Below are 14,374 nucleotides of genomic sequence, written 5' to 3' on the forward strand. Positions count from 1 at the left end.
AATGGAAACAATCTGTTTTGCAAGCACTTTTCCAGCACTTTTTCAAATTTCTGCTTTGAAACCTAAAAGCCACCATCCAAGTATCAGCTGCAGTTGCTGTCTCTCCACACTCAGAGGTGAGGATGTGCTGATCTTTATTTCAACAACAAAACTGCAGAAGCCCAATCCCATTTTCTTGAATTGTGCAGCTGCTTGAGTTAAAATTTGAGAGCACAGTCAATTTTTAAATCACAGAAACACAGAATCCGTTATGTTTAACTTGCTTTCTTTCAGTAGGGCATATTACCTTATTTTTAAAGTATTCTAAATTTAAAGAGAAAGACCACTCGAGGGACCCAGGTTCAGAATAATTGTGGGCTCTTCCAAGCATATGACAGATGACTTTATAAGCCACACTCAGCAGATAAGTAATCTTTTTATTTTACCCAGTTCTCCGTTCACCCTGTACTGGAAGGCAAACAGAGGGGTGAAAAAATGATTCGACACAGGAGTTTATTGAGGGAGGCATTTGACAGGTGAGTCACTGATGCAGATAATCCAAAACAATGACATTTCACGAAATGAAATTAAATACTCTGTTTGTATTACATTACTGCCAATTTTCTTTCTTAGTTATATTTTGCTTTCTTCATTGAGTTGATTGAAACATGAAAAGTAGCCTTCTCATATATAAAACAAATACATCTTGTTAAATAGTAAAATGCAGCACTGTATTTCCCTACCTAACAAGGGCTTTCACAGATTATTTGTCCATCTAATATTATAATTTTCTGCATTTTGTATCATTATGCCAAGGTTATCAATAATTGAATAATATATGTCATCAGTGGTGAAAAAAGTAAGCTGGTTGTTTCTGAGAATCGAAACAAAACTGCATCACGAGTTTATCCTTGCCCAGGTTATATGGATTAGATATTCAATTAGTTTATATGATGCAGAAAATACAAATCTCACCCAACCTATGTTTTTTACTTAGTTTTTTGAATGCCAATTTATATGTGTACAGTGTAATGCATTGTGTCTAGTAACTCAGTTATTTTCCAATTATTCACCTCAGTCCGTGTGTAATGGAGATCTAACTTGCCATCTTCATTTTAAATAGTTAATAATTTAATAAAAATCATTTTAATAAATAAATAATTCCAATAAGTGTCAAGAAAAGGGCTAAAATTGCCAGGATACCTGTGACAGAGTCAGTCTGTACTTAGGTTTTCCTCTGACACTCTCCCTGAATCCTTAGTGTCCTTCAACTTCCCTCTATCCCTAACTCTTAGCTTCCAAGTACAGGAGAGCTCTGGTGTCATTTTATCAGGAAAAAAGCCCCCTTTACTTAAGAAGTTTATAATGCAACTGAGAGGACATACCTTTTATATAAGAGAGAACGTGAGTTAAAATGGATAATGTGGTTTAAATGCTGCCTACGGGTTGAAGGCATGAGAAGACTGACAATGGGTAGGGAGAGAGCGTCCTGCAAAGAGTGGGTCTAGTGGAAGGAAGTGAGCAATGGAGGTGGTTTAATGAGAAGAGTGGATGAAGGCTTTTGGTGGCTATGATTTGGCCAGTGAACCAGAGATGAAGTGTCATGGATGTGGGATGTTGGCTGCAAGCTTGAACATAATCACCCCTTATATGGTATTTTACAGTTTACAGAGTCGTTTCCCTACATTTTCTCATTTGCTTCTTACCATGGTTGCATGATATAGATAGAAGGGCTGTTACTAATCCCCACATGGTAAATAAAGGATTTGAGGACCAGAGAATTTGGGACCACGCTTGAACTTCACACACAAGAAAGTGACAGGGCTAGAATCAAATATTTGCTCTTCCAATTCAGCACTCTCTCCAGCAGTGTAAATGCCCACCCTCTCAGGTTGCCAAAATCTCAACCAGAGGAGAGTCTTACCTTCTTGACCAGGCCCTTGCATTGGGTCCTATGAAAGCACTGGTCAGCCAGATATTGAGTTTTAGGTCCACCTTGAGTTGTGCCTCACTGAAAGCTTTCTATCTGTGTTGTTTTACTGGTGTAGAGTAGCTCTTGATCAAGGACCCCTTTGGGAATATCAGAAATCTCTAATGCCAGGTCCAAAATCTCTTGTAAGTCTTCTATGTCTGCTTTTGGAGCAGACACCATTGATATATGGCAGCTCTCCTCAGAGTTCTACGTCATGTTTCAAATCCCAGGAGTCCTTTTCGATCCCTTCAGTCTGAATGTTTTCTTCCTGTTTAAATCCCAGCCCAGCTTAGACCATGCTTTCACGAACATCCTAAGAAAAGCATACCTCTCTTTTGTAAACTTCTAACATGCTTATTGGCTTTTAACTCATTTACCAGTTAGTCAGTCTTCATGCACCTTGAGGAGAGTACCCAGGTCTTATGCTTCCTTGTTTTCCACAGCAAGGGAGTCCAAAACATTTAACAATTATTTCTTGATTGGTGGATTTTGATCTCTGTTTCTACCTCAACAAAATGAAATAATATGATTATACTGTCAGTTTCACAATTAAATTCTTTCATAATAAAAATGACCATCAGCAAATATGATGTTATCATCATGCCTTTAACAGGATTTTATATATATATATATGAAAGGTTCTCCCATTTAAAATCCTTTTTTTCTTAATTTTGTTTTTATCTTTTTAGAAAGTGTCATTGTTTAATTAACTGCATGAAATTGGAACAAACCTGTTTTGCTCTCAAAACAAACATAGCTATACCTTTGTTTTTACTAATTTGATTGGAATTAGAGTTGACCCTTTGACACAGATTTGAACTGTGCAGGTCCACTTATATGCAGATATTTTTCGATAAATGCATACAATGCTATAAATGTATTTTCTCTTGTTTATGATTTTCTTAATTACATTTTCTTTTCTTTAGCTTACTTTATTGTAAGAGTACAATATATAATACATACAACATACAAAACATGTGTTCATTCACTATATTATCAGTAAGGCTTCTGGTCAACAGTAGGTTATTAGTAGTTAAGTTTTGGGAGAGTGAAAATGAAATATGGATTTTCATCTACACAGGGAGGGAGTCGGCTCCCCTAACCCCATGTTGTTCAAGGGTCGACTATATTAATTTCCTGATCTATTTGTGATGGAAAAAATATGAATCTATAATATAGATTCTAAAGAACTGAAGGAGATGCTTTGTGTGCCTGGAGGAAGATTTAGCACTGTACAAATTAATCACAACCTCCCATAATCTTTCTGGGAGCTACATATACACAGGCCAATTGAATCATGAAATTAAAACCTAAAGTTATTCAAGTCACACAGACTATGGGATGATATTATCTTAGGATCATCTGCTCCTCTTCCTTAATCTATTATTGCTAAACTAAACAGTTTTATTACCTTTTTTCCCTATCCTTTGTGCACGATGATAACTAGTTCTAATTTTTTTTTTTTTTTTTTTTGTGCTAAAGTTAGATATTAGATTGTGATTCTTTATAATGAAATTTCATTCATCACTGAGCTGGTGTTAAATTTCTAGTGGTCCATGTGCTATTTTTAAGCTTGGGTAAAATTTCTGCCATCTATATTAGCTTCAGCAAATGAACAAACCACAAGTCCGTACTTTTCTACTGTATTATTTTAAGCGTAATGTCATTAGATGCTATTGTGCTTGGAGACAAAGGAAATCATGTCCCACAACCAGTTCTGAAGGCAACAGGAAATTGAGAAAGTAGTTTAATAAACGGATGCTTCCTTTGCCTTTTTAAAGAAAATCATATTTATTTGAGTAGCTTTCTACATATAATACAATCTACGTGTTTAAAAGGCAATTGTTTCCCCCACTTCATTCTCTTAAATGAAATCACAACTGCTCATGGAAGTATTCCCCTGCCTCACCCCATGCCATCACTCTGATGTGTGGAGTTAAACTGAAACCAGATATGGAATCACATTCCACCAGCTTAGGATTTAGAAGAGCAACTGGGGTTTTAAATAGCATTCTTGATTTTTTTTTTTTTTTTTTAAAGAATCTTTACAAGAGCAAACTACAGGGGGCAGCAGATATTAACAGGCTCTCAGGACCATGCTGAACCTTGGAATTAACAAATGCTGCAGGACTGCTCAACTTCTCTCTGATGGAAAAGCTCAGCTTCGACGCAAAACGTCATTTTCTGCTTGCTTTAGTTCCAAGATACATAAGAGTTAAGTCTAGAAGGCTTTTTTCCCATCCATCTTTACACAATAAGCTAAAATCCAGCGGAGACTCACGTTTCACAGTATTCTTTGTTGTCTTCTTTAAATTCTGCAATCAAGTGTGATGTGCTGAAGAGATGCGGATTAAACACCTCGGGATCATCTAAGCATTAACCTGAGGGCCGCAGCGCAAGGAACCGCACAGATATAGGGCGCGCGGTGTGCTGCAAAGGGCGTTATTCTCTCCATTTTGTTTCCTCAGAGTGACTGGTGTACAGTTGGACTTTGCAGAAACACCTCCCACACTGTTTGAAGGTTTCGTTATCCAAAGAGTTTTCAAATAGTTGGTATGTTTAAAATCAAGCACACTAATACTGACTGTACCAAACAAACTGCCTGCTTTTCATATAGACAGAGAAAGTGAGTGCGTATAACCCATCAATAGTGCTGAACTTGACTTGGGCTTTTATGTTGAGGACCAAAGGGAGGGAGAATGCCAGATGCTCAATGAAGAGCTTTGGTGTTATCCTGGTGCCACTTAGAAAATAATATCTCACTGAGGCTTAGTGTGGTCCAGTCTCTCTTGTCTGGGAAAGGCTGAAAAGCTGAGAGGGAAGCATCGCCATTCTTTCATCTACCTACCACCCTAGGTTTTAAAATATCGACAGCTACTAGGTGGGTTGCAAAGTTCTTTCCTTGGTGATAAATATAGTTAATGACATAGAGTAATGGCACTGCACTAAACTTAGAAGTAGAAAACAAATCTATTTCCAACACACAAAAAAATGAAAATGTAAAGCTTGTGACAACATACATGCAAGAGGAGAGCCCTGAGCTAACATGAGGAGACTGTTTACGCTTTGGTTTTGTTTCAGCAGATGTGCTGTGATTTCAGGCTTTGGATGTCTGGTTGTCTACCAGAGCTAACTGGTGCCATTTCCTACATGTTCTTCTTAATTTAATTGGCTCCTGTGTTTTCTTTTTTCTTTCTTTCTTCTTTTTTTGCCATAATGAAATACTACAAATAAACAGCAAGGGACAGGAAATATCATAAACACACCTATGAATCCATCAACCCAGAGTCAATAAATGTTAATTTGCAATATTATCCTCAGAGTTTTTTGCTGCATCGTATAGCCTTTTCCACGTTATTACAGTATAACATGCATTCAGAAAAGTAAGCATTTAGTAAGTAGACAGTTCAATGATTTTTTTTTATCTAAAAATAATCACCTGTAAAATCACCTGTAAAACCAGAACATGGATCAAGAAAGAAGACATTTCACCAGCACCACAGAAGACCCACTCTGTACCTTCTACAGTCTCTAGACGCTCCCCTTCAACTATCACAAGGGAAATCTATCATCCTATATAATCTATGCTCCTACCAAGATACATTGGCTTTGCTTTTTTGGTTTTGTTTCTGTTTTTATATAAAGCATGCAGTATTTACTCTTTGGCATCCGGTTTCATTTGCTCAACCTCCTGGATGAGAAATGAAATTTGTGAGATCCCTCCATTCAATTGCATGTAGCTGTAGATCATTTATTCTTGTTGGTGCGTGGTAGTCCATTGTCTGCATATGTCCTGAATTAGTTTACAAAATGTAATGTTAGGGATACAAGGTACAATAAGTTTGAGCCATGTATCTTTTCTTTCTATTGATTTGACTTATTCCACATAAATAGATGTATCCATTAATGATATATAAAAGTGTTCTGTGTGTTTTGAATTTTACATCAGTTGTATCTTACTCTACATATCATGTTACGAACTTGCTTTTCTTCTCTTAATATTATGCTACAAATGTGTTTCTATTTTAAACATGGATACTTTGTTCACTTTCATGTCTGGATAATGGTTCACTGAATATAACACATTTTAAAATCTGTGTTTTGTTGATGGCCACTTAGGTTCTGTCCTCCTTGTGCTTATGTGTGGTGCTTACCTGGCAGTGTAACCTCTGGAGCATGCACACCTTCACCTGACTGCAGAGCTCCACCTTGCTCACCAAGCACGTGTAGCACAGCACTCCCACTACCCCACACGTCGTCAACACTTGGAATTATTAGATTTACATTTGTTCACTTCCGGTTTATCATTTTTTGCCAGTTTGCTGGGGGTGGAATGGCATGTCCCTGATTGCTAGTAATGTTGAGCATTATGGTCTTTTCTTGGTCGTTTCACTTTCTCTTTCACCACCAGCCTTTTTTTTTTTTTTTTTTCCTCCCCACACACACTCAGCTTCCTGCTCTACTCTCCTTGCAGATTTTGCAGGTGGCAGTGCAGATTTTTATCTCCTTCTGTCTCCTGTTAATTAATGAAAGGGGACTGTGGTCCAATATAATGCTAATTCATCCCATGCTAATCTCTCCACCTAGTCTCTTTATCATCTCCCGCCTGCCTCTCTGTAGTTGGCTTCCACTGTGACACTGAAATGGACCTAAAGATTACCAATGACATATTAATTTCTTTTTCACTTTATTGTCCTCATCTTGTTTCAGTTCTTTGGACCTTGTGCCTGTGCCTCATCATACACTCCTCCTTCACTTATTGAATCCTCTGTGGCCTTTCATTTTACTGGGCTTTGCACGTCTACTACCTGGTAAGATTATCCTCCCCTCTCAACCTCAGGTTCCTTTTCTGAGTTCCTAAAGAACCTTGCCACACACACAGACACACAAAATCATTGTATAATTGCAATTTATTATGATAAGAGAAATTCTGAAGGGTTTGCATTTTTATTTCCCCAGTGCCTAACACAGAGTCTTGGCAAGTGTTTGTGGAATGGAACGATAAATTGGGCAAGCATTTCTCTGGGTTCGCCACTGGTGCTAACCCCCTGGTTCAGAGTTTGTGGTGATGAAAATGGGGCCTATTTCTTCCCACCCTGCCTCCACTATCCATTTGCACAAATGGTTTTCTCTCTGCTAGAGAAATATTTTGCCAGAACCCAGGAATTGTTTTGCCAGAACTGTGTGCAGAACTCTGTCTGAACCAAGTTCCCATCATAAGCTGAGAAACACCACCTGGATGGAGAGCAAGTCACACTGACTCCCCCTCAGGGCTGCAGATGGCAGAGGAGGAGGTGACACCCCTTGTGGAATTCTATCCCTGCTCGTCCATTCCTCAAGCCCCATACACTGAGAAACGAAAAACAGGACGTAAGGAAAAGAAACGGGGAGAGTATGTGATGAGGAAGAAGAAAATAAGAGCTTGCAGGGCACGTGAAGAGGGGAGATAATCACAAGCATATTATTCCACTCAGAAGAGCAGGGATAAAACTAAATCGACAAGAGACATAGACTTTTGTTTAGATGGCCTAAGTCTGCCCAACTGCCAAGACTGTTGGGTCCCAAGGTGATGTTAAGCTGTCACAGAGTGACATGCATTTCAAGTGGTTTCCAGAACTCTGGCCATTACTAATAAATGTTTTCAGGGCCTCACTCCGGCTCAAAGGCACCATTCCCACATTACTTGCCCTGTCAGGTGTGTGAGTGTGTCCTGCTTCTGTTGCTACATGTAAATAGCAGAGGGCAGAATTCAGGCCATCATGTGGCTTTCCTACTAAGAAGAAATAGTTGTTTACCACAGTCATACCTTGCTACTTCTGAGTCATGTGCTGCTCATTCATGCATTTAACAAATAGCTCTTCTGTGTATTAGCATTGTCTTTTAAAGATTTCACTTCTGCTTGTGCGGGAACGAATGCTTACTTAAAAAGAAAATATTACATTGATTCAAAGCACAGAGGTTCTGAGAGAGGTGTACAGAACCCTATCTGTCCAAATGCAAGGGCTAACTGATTTCCCACAGACCTTGATCCTTATGTTAAAGTAATACATTTCACTTAAAAAAAACAAAAACCTATATATATGTTACACTTTAAAATGATAAACTTCACCCCATCGGTAATCTTAAAAACCTGTTGAACCTGACCTCTGCTTTAAGAGCCCTCTTTTTCTCATTTCCTCGTTGAGACAGGCAGCTGTCGAAGGTGGCCTCCTTGCTACCACATTTCATGGCTTTTGCAATGAAATAACAAATGAAAATAGGCAATTATAATAGCGCCTTGCCTCCTAGAGCCCAATGTTCCTGGAAAAACGGCTGTGCTATTTAAATAGCAGATAGAGTATCTTCTTGCCTACAGTGGTATGGTAGGCAGGATTCTCTTAAAATAAAAATCAAATGTAGCACAAAATGGGAATGGAGAGCACTCCAGGAATAGAGATGTTTAAGGGCATCTAGGAATAGCCACCTAAGAAGTACATGGAAATGAAGGTCTTTCCAAGCAAAGGTCTAAGCCATCCTTTGTTTAAGACACCATTTTTGTTTTTAACCACATTGCCACGGCGATTTGGCCCTGACCCAAGAGATGAATTCTTCTTAGAGATGGCTCTATGTCATTTGTAAGTCTCCAAGTAGAAGGGAAGGCAAGTGCTATGAACTTGAGAAAGTTGAAAAGATCTCTACCAGAGTCCAATGGTAGACTCTTATACTTGTGTAGAGCCAAATAGGGATGTGAAATGAAAAAAAAAAAAAGTAAGATCTCTAACTCCCTAGCATATTAAACCTGGAAAAGGAACAGTTTTCTGATCTAAGTAATGTTACCTTTTTGTGGGTTTCATTCTCAATCGATTTCATTTGAAATGCTATGCAAAGCTTTTGTTGCTGCCCTTAATAAAGGGTGTAAATGCCAAGATAGATATTTATGTATTTCTGAAAGAATATTCTCTAGACTATATTTAGTTTTATCATTCATCCAATTCAAGTCTGGGCATTGAATTAGACTGGATGACCTATTTTAATGTGTAATTTGCTCATTGATTTATTTATTAATTCAACTTGTATCTATTACATTGCCTACTATGTGTCAGGGACTGTCTTAGGAACAGGAGATTCAGAGTTGAACAAGATGAATGCATCATGCAATGCAATCTCCCTACACCTCCCCCCCCACTATCTTTCTCACTCTCTCCATCGTCTCCCTCTATTTCTCATTTATTGACTTATCATCATCATCATCTAGATGCACAAGCCACAATTCAGGATGCCATCTGGACTAAAGCTCTTTTCTCTTCTTCGTTCCACTAAAATACATCCCTTGGACAAACACCCTCTTGGGTTTCTGCCTAGAACATTACAATAGCAAGGACACAGGTCTAATAATACTTTGGCAATGAATCTACTTATTATTTAATATCTAAATGTTCACATTTAAAAACTAAATGTTCACATTCAATATGATAACTGATATTCACAATGATCCTGTGAAAAAAAGGATATTATCACCACCATTGTAGAGATAAGAAAACTAAGGCTCAGAGACGTGACAAGAGCCATTCAAAGCTTTCATGTTAGTAATAGCCTGGGTTTTACTCAAAGGCGTTTTGACTTCAAAGTCGGTGTTCTCTTCACTCTGCTACGCTGTTTTGCATCCACCATGGTATTCCCTGATTGTGCTTCTCACTCACGGAGGATTCCAGTACAGGCTCCTTCACACATACCATTGGATACTTTATATCTAAGGTGAGGCACCATAATTAGAAGCAGCCATACAAAACAAACAAACAAACAAACAAAAACAGAAAACCTCAACAAATGTAAAGCACTTAATCTTACAAGAAAGGACTGTTAGATTATAGTCTGGTGCCATTGGGAAAAACCCTTTAACGAAAGCGCCTCTTGTAAATTTCACTGTCATTTCACAGTGGGTGAGACGAGATACTGTTCTCTTTTTGTTTCTTTGTTTGAATTTTCTTTGCAACTAGAATGGTATTATTTTATGTTATCTCTTTTGTAACAGCAGTGCCAGGAAAGAATATCTACCTTGAATTAAGTGTTCAGAAAATAGTTATAGAACTGTATTGGGGGCATAATTTCAAGTGTTCAAATGAGTTTGCCCAATTATATCATAAATGTAAAAAGTACTGTGGAGGCAATACATGGCCATGTAAATGAAAGGTGCTATTATGTTGGTGGGTAAACATAGTCTTTCATGTGGTGTTTGATGAGCAGTCTTCTTAAAGAAAGCAAAAACAACTCAACTAATGCTACTTGATTATTCTATTAAATAGTGAGGAGCACAATTACTCTTCCTTTAAAATTTTTACCTTGAAAAATGCAACCATTTGGCTTATAGTCAGTGTCTGTGGGGGTATGCATAATGAATTTCTTAATTTGTTACATGTTCAGTACACTAAAACCTGTGGTTTTCTAGGAATTGAGATGGCTCTTACTGTCAGTTCCAGAGAGAAAAGATAAGACTTGAGGTCAAAGGACTGATGCATTATTTTTCCAATGTGTTTGCATACATTGTTGAAATTTCCACTGGGAAAATTATTTAAAAAATGGATTTTTTAATGCGTATTGTGAATTTTTAAATGGCTATTGCAAACATGCGTGAGGCATCAACCGTTAAAAAGTCTTGCAGGGGTAGTTTTTGTGTTTTGCAATTGTAGATTTCATAATAGCCTCCTTTGAAGTAAAAACTCTCATCTCTTTGTAACTGGAATAGGGTCTAAAGAAACAAAGCTTCAAGAGGGTCAGCTGGGCTATAAAAAATGTTGTAATCTCCTACAGGAGAGACGTGATTTATAAGGCAATGTATTTTTTATGACATATCAATGTTTGCAACAGACCAGGCCAGTAAGTAAGAAGTTCAGATTTAAGAGGAAAGAACAGTGACATAACTTCCCTTTACAGGTGTCATTTGGTTTAAAACAACCTTTGCTAACCCACTAAATGAATCATTTTGAATGCGCGCAAGTGGGGTTGGTGTAACAAGTGTGTATTTCTTCCATCTATGTGCAACACCAGCACCTCTCTGCCAAAATGTTTTTTAATGCAATAGGCATAAAATGATCTGTGCATGTCTGTGCACAGTGGTCTTAAACCAGTCGTGGGGGCCTCACAAAGCTAGGTTTCTGCCATCCAATACTCACTTTAAAAAGAGGCATCAGAGTCTAATGCTGTTAACAGCATGGGTCACATGGGCCAGACAAACCTGGGTTCAAAAGCCACTTCTGCCATGTACTACATTGATAGGACCTTGGGTGAGTCATGGACTGAACATCCCTGCACCTCATTTAACTCATACAAGTATGTAAACTGAGGATAATAAAGATACCTCAGAGGAGGATTAAGTAATATTATGCACTTTAAATGTTTAACCTAGTGTCCGGTGCACAGTAAGTAATCAGTTAAGCCTTGGTATATTTTTCAGGCACTCACAGAGCATTGATCGAGTAACTACTATGCACTGGAGAAAGTGTGTAAGTGTAGTTTGTGTGTGCATATTGTCAAGTAATGAAGCACACTCCCACCCTGCCTCTGCATTATATGAAAATGTATAATTAGAGTTTTTAAGCAGTTTCTAACCACTAGCACATTAGCAAACAGCAAACACTATTGCACGGTACAGAGTTTGTTTACTTAGCAAAATGCAGATAATGCAGCTGCTTCATACAACAGTCAAACAGGAGGGTATGCTGATTGCAGAGTAAATTGAGCCCTGGGACTGTCTTTAGTTAGAATGTGACATCATTTTAAAAGTTGAATTATTTGAATCATTTTTAAACAAGTTTTAAACTTTTTTTTTTTTTTAGTTATTTAGGAAAGCATGGACAATTCAGCAAATAACCCCACTCATCCTGCTTGAATCTAACCAATTAGAACTTAAAAAGAAAAGGGCTATAAAGTAACTAATTTCAAAATCCATGACATCTACATCATGGCATGGTTATCTGGGCCAAAATATATGTCCTGGAACACAATAACCATATGCTATAAAATATAATTGCTATAACAGTATAAGCCAATAGGGTGAGTCTTCATTCTGTCTACACACATTAGCATTATAGAAAGGTTCCCTGTGGCAATTACACAGTGAAATACCATTATGCATATCTTTCCATGTGTAGTTATGGCTGTGTCTATATAACACTGAACATCTGTATGAAAATCAAAAAGTTCAATCAACCCTCCAGATGTCCCCAGATATCAATGTGTTTGGCTTATGGACAAAACAGCTGGACTTTTGTGTTTCATTTCATTTTCTTGCAGATGTTAGTCTCTTGTAGACACATCCTCTTTTGGAGTTCTTTCTTACTACTCACCTTTGGAATTATAACTGAATTTCTTAAAAACGAAAAGGTTTACTATACAAATGTGTTTCCCCTGAGTGGAAGAAGGCTGTTAGTCAAAGATTTGGTAGCTCATACATAAGAGTTCATGGTCCAGACAGCAGCAATGAAAAATTAAAGGAGAGAGACAGCATGAAAGTTATTTGATTCAAAAAATAAAATATTCCCAGAAAAACTCAAGGAAAATAAAATCCTTCATGTTTTTATTTATGGAAAGTATGTGATCTCATATTGGTAAATTCAGGGTTTTTAAAGACTGAGGCAATGTCGCATGGTAGAAAGACACATCATGGGTATCAGGAAATCGTGAGTGTGAGTTCAGATTCTGTTCTTGTGACATTGTGAGCTTTGGTTTCCACTAAGGGGAACAACCAATCCAGTGTGCCTCAAAATCCCCAAGTTTTAGCAATTAAAGCCCCATGCGTGGGAAACCCCCTTACTCCTAGGCAAATAGATGGTTGGTCATCCTACTCCTCATCCATAAGATGAGGGTAACCATGATTTCCTCAGAGAGCTGTAGTGTGGGTTGGTAAGTAAAGCATCTAGAACTGTCAAGAACTACAGGATCCCCAAATGACAACGATTATCTCCATTAAAAATCTCACCCACATTTCCTATTCTGTTTCCTCTCAGAGCACAGGCTTGTCTGTTCCCATTTTATTCAACATAATCAACACTTCACAGTGACAGTCACTCTAAAGGATCCTATCTCATTCTCATTCTATACTGTATTCTCCAATATCGATTCAATGGTCATGAACTTTACATCATCCCCACTGAAATCCGAGAGATAACTTTTTGTTTCCTCTGTGCAGACCTGATATGCTACTAGAGTTCAGATGTATGTTGTGGAAACTCCAGTGTCCACAGAGTCTGACACACAGTGGACCGTCAACAGATACTTGTTAAATGAAAGAACGATGTATGAATGAAAAAAAAAAAACTATGTATATATATATAATATATATATATAACATGTATATAATATATATAATCATATATTGTTTTTTCTTTATATATATTTTATTATATATTTATTTATTCATATATATATATATATATATATATATATATATATATATACACACACACACACACACACACACACACATATATTTAGGTTGAGCTACGGCAAACCAGTAGAGTGAACATAAAATTGTGGCCCTTCTCTACAACTCATCATCTCTGTCATAGATTTCACTTTACTTACTACAGAAACAATGCTTGTTCTCTTTTAGGAATCAAACTGATATAGTTTCTTTCCAGAACCTTTGATATACCAATTGATCTCTACCAAATGACTGGCTGGTCTTCTCCCTCCCACTCTGTAGCCCTCATATTGTTCTGTGGGGTCGCAAGCCTCCGGGTGCTCTCCTCCTGCATTGAATCATCCACAGACCCATCTCTAGCCTCATCACTTGGTCCAGCTTCAAACTCTAAGAACTGTCTCTTGAATCGTTCAGATTTCTCTCCTCACTTCACCTTATTCTACCCTCTGGGTGACTCATTTTTCTGGGCCGTCCTCTTCAACTAAGCGCTGCCCCTGCCTCCGGCCCTTCCCAGGCCTGCACTTTCAAAGGCCAGACATACTTAGCAGTAGGCAATCGAGCCACGTCTTTTCCCTTGTCTGTCTTGCAACTTAGGACCCACTCATTGGTAATAATTATGGAAATTAACTGAGTTAAAATAAAGTAAGCTTGGGGTGGAGTAGACAATTCACTCATTCCTGTTCATCCTAATATTCTCATAATTTCTAAGATTGCCTATGCCTACTTCTCTTTCTTAAAATTCTGTAGAAGAAAATAATTGTGAGGATTCTTGAAGATACATTCTCAAGTGTTGAGTGCTGCCTTTGATAGGCTCCTCAGAGCCATGACTGGACCGACTCTAGAAGCCATAGAAACTCCATTTGTTCAGAAAGAAGATTTGTGTTTGGGATGGACTTAGGACAAAAACATTTAGGTTCCCCAAGTTACTTTAAATGTGAAAATACAAGCCTAAATAGAAGAAAGTCCTCAAGGGGACTTTTCAGAACCACAGGAAGAAAGCTTACACTCCTGACCTCTCACCTTAG

General features: G+C 37.9%; 1 protein-coding gene across 44 annotated transcripts in view; it reads left to right on the forward strand.

Moving 5' to 3' along the window:
• The window catches only part of PTPRD (protein tyrosine phosphatase receptor type D), a 2,063,955-nt gene that overhangs the window by 1,540,100 nt on the left and 509,481 nt on the right, over positions 1 to 14,374 (forward strand). The window contains exon 11 of one of the 44 annotated variants that reach the window (XM_074330405.1): positions 6,662 to 6,762. The exons of the other annotated variants lie outside the window; for them this stretch is intronic. The gene's annotated coding sequence lies outside the window, so the exon portion shown is untranslated. The remainder of the gene's footprint in view (positions 1 to 6,661; positions 6,763 to 14,374) is intronic. 44 annotated transcript variants of the gene reach the window in all.

Source organism: Rhinolophus sinicus, linkage group LG04, assembly GCF_036562045.2.
Source record: "Rhinolophus sinicus isolate RSC01 linkage group LG04, ASM3656204v1, whole genome shotgun sequence".
Lineage (NCBI taxonomy): Eukaryota > Metazoa > Chordata > Mammalia > Chiroptera > Rhinolophidae > Rhinolophus > Rhinolophus sinicus.